We start from the raw sequence: 3,018 nt of genomic DNA, 5'->3' as shown, positions 1-3,018 counted from the left end.
TTTTTCTGCTTTTTTTCTTGTTGTGAGGATAGAAGTGATGACTTCCAAGCTCTTTACATGCCAGAGCTGAAATTGGAAGTCCCCATCTGGTGGGTTTGGATGCTCTTATTTCATGACTGGGCTGGAGGACTTGATGCCCTTAAATTAGCCAGGAGACAGGGACACAGCCAAGGCCTGGGCAGGTAATAATGTCTGCTGCCTTTCTCCTTCCCTCTTGGCTCTGCCTGGCCTGGCCAGACAAAACACCAGTCTGTGGTTTGGTTGGTACTCCTGCCTCTCATGGGGGACAAATGATGGGTGGGCCAACCTGGCCTGAGAGTCCTGTGTTCAGATATAAGCTGTGCTGTGCACTCTGGGCCTCAGTTTACCCAGCTCTACAGCAGGGATGGGGTCGAAGCTCTTCCAGCACTCTGTGTTATTATGAGAATAACACAATCCTTAGTTGATACTTTGCCAGATGTAAGGAAATGATTTTGTAATGAATTTGTGTTTTGTGGAAGTATTTCCAGATGCCAGCTTTGTCTTTCTTGTTCCTTTTAAATAATAAAATGGCTTCGTAAGAGGAACAGTGGAAACAGCAGTCACATGATGTTGTATGAATAACCAGTAATTCAGGGCATGTTTATCTTGGACTTTTCTTCCCATGATGAATGTGTTTTTAAAAAGCCTTTTCTCTAATAACAGGCCTGGCCTATGGGACTTTCATGTGTTCTGGGAGGAGTAGGGCAGTCCCGAGGTGTGATAAACCACTGGTCTTCATTCATTTATCCTCATTTCCAGAGGAGACCTGTGTAGTGTTATATATTCTCTGTAAGTTCTGAAGTTCTGAAGCCAAAACTTTGGGAAATTGCCTTCCTTCTGGAAAACAGAAATTTGGGGGGAAACTAAAATATATATCAGGGTCATCTTTTGCTCATTTTTTAAAGTATGTTATCACTTTAGTCATTTGAGGGCAGGAAAAGCTTTGCGCATGCTTTGTTCATACAAGTATCATGTTAGATTTATACATTTAAAGCTATAGTTAGTTTAAATCATAGTTCTGATTCTACTACTTAAATCCCTTTTAAAATTTTAAAAATTTTGGTTATGCATTGAACTTCATGATAGTGAGCTTAATAGGTTCATGAGTCTCCTATTCTTTTAAAAATTCATTCAAAAGGAGCAGGCTGGTTCTTGAATGGACAAGAAGGCATTGCCATTTTAGGAAAACAAACTCACAGATGTAATTTCCATTCTTTGAGGCTGTATCCAGCGTGGCCTGGTGCCCTGCGAAGAGGAAGTGCTCATTAATATTTGCTGAACGAATTAGGGAGTTTCTGTCCATCAGTTTGACAAGAAGGTGCCCACAAGCAAAGGGGGCTCTGATTGCTTGCCTTCCTCGCTGAGATTTAATCATTCTCTTGTGCCAGTGGTGGTACACCTGTGGGCAGCACTGTGGCTGCCATGACCTCTGGTGTTGGTATTGAACTGGCACTTTTCTGGGTTCAGGACTGTGATGACTCAAGAGGATCGATTTTCACATAAAATTATTTCTCCTTCCTAAATTTTAGCCTTGTTTGGGGTAAGAAAAGGAAGTAAACGCTAGATTTTACATTAAATTGTGTGTTACTTATTCCTCCTCCCACCCTCAAAATAAAAATCCTGGGGGAAACGTGGAATTTATATGGAATTCTATTTTCTTAGGGTAGAATTCAAGGAGAATGGTTGGTTTTAGAAGGAATAGGGAAGGTTGTAGAGAGAGAATATACTGTGGCTCCATTTTTGTGGCTGGTGCAGTGGGTAAAGATAGGGAGGTGCTGAGAGATGGAGTGAGCAGAGGTAGGGATTGAGTTATGGCCTGATTGGGAGGGAGCCACTTCTGTCAATAATTCAACAAAAATCACAGAGCACCTGCTGTGCACTCAGCACAGATAAGCAAGGTGGTCCCTGCCCTCCAGGATCACATACATGTCAGGGAGATGGGTAGTTTGGGAGCATAGAGGAGGGACATTGAAGAGTGAGTAGGAGGTTTTCAGATGAATAGGACAGGAGCCTTTGAGGCAGAAGGGGCAGCATGTGACAAGGCTCAGAGGCAGGGAGTGGATGGTACAAAGATTTGAATGTGTATTTGGTACAGGGGGCATGTTGAGAGATGGGGCACAGGAGCCCAGCTGCACAGGTTTTATGCCTGGCTGAGGAGTTGGGACTTTATCCTAAGAGCATTGAGGTGTCAGGGAAAGGTTTAGGTGTGGAAGTGACCAGATCAGGTTCACATTTTGCATCTGAGCTGATGCAATAGCCACAAGCCACGTGTGGCTGTTGAGCCCTTGAAATGTGGCCAGTCCAAATTGGGACATGATGTAAGTGTAAAAAGTACATACCAGATTCTGAAGACTTAGTAAGATAGAGTATAAAATATTTCAGTAATTCTTTCAATATTGATATCATGTTGAAGTAACATTTTGGATTCACTGGGTTAAGTAAAAATGTATTAACTAAAATTCATTTCACTGTTTCTTTTTACTCTTTAAAATGTGGCTACTAGATTTAAATTCGCATACGTGGCTCACATGATATTTCTGCTGGGACAGTGCTGTTCTCCACTCTTTGGGCTGATGGGAGGCTATTTAGTGTAGTGATTAATTCATTCATTTGTAAATTAATTTATTCAACATGTATAGATTGCCAACCATGGGCCAGGATGTTGTAGACTTCGGGAATACATCAGTGAGTAAGACAAGACTCCTGCCCTCACAGAGAGAAAACAACTAAATGAGTAATAGAATTCAGGTAATGTGGAGTTCCCCGAAGAAGAGTGAGATGGGGTTGTGATACAGAGAGGGCCAGGAAATGATGTGGAGGACTATTTAAGATTGGGAATCAAGAAAGAGCCACTCCGATAAACAGAGGCTTGAGTGAAATGAGGAGACAAAGCTTGTGATTGATGGGGAAAAGCATTCTGGGTGAGGGAACAGTGAGTGCAAAGGCCCTGAGGTTGGAATGAGCTTGGTGTGTTAGAGGAACAATAAAAAGGCCACT

Source organism: Galeopterus variegatus, unplaced genomic scaffold (genome assembly GCF_000696425.1).
Source record: "Galeopterus variegatus unplaced genomic scaffold, G_variegatus-3.0.2 Scaffold4537, whole genome shotgun sequence".
Classification (NCBI taxonomy): Eukaryota; Metazoa; Chordata; class Mammalia; order Dermoptera; family Cynocephalidae; genus Galeopterus; species Galeopterus variegatus.
This window is presented reverse-complemented; position numbering follows the sequence as displayed.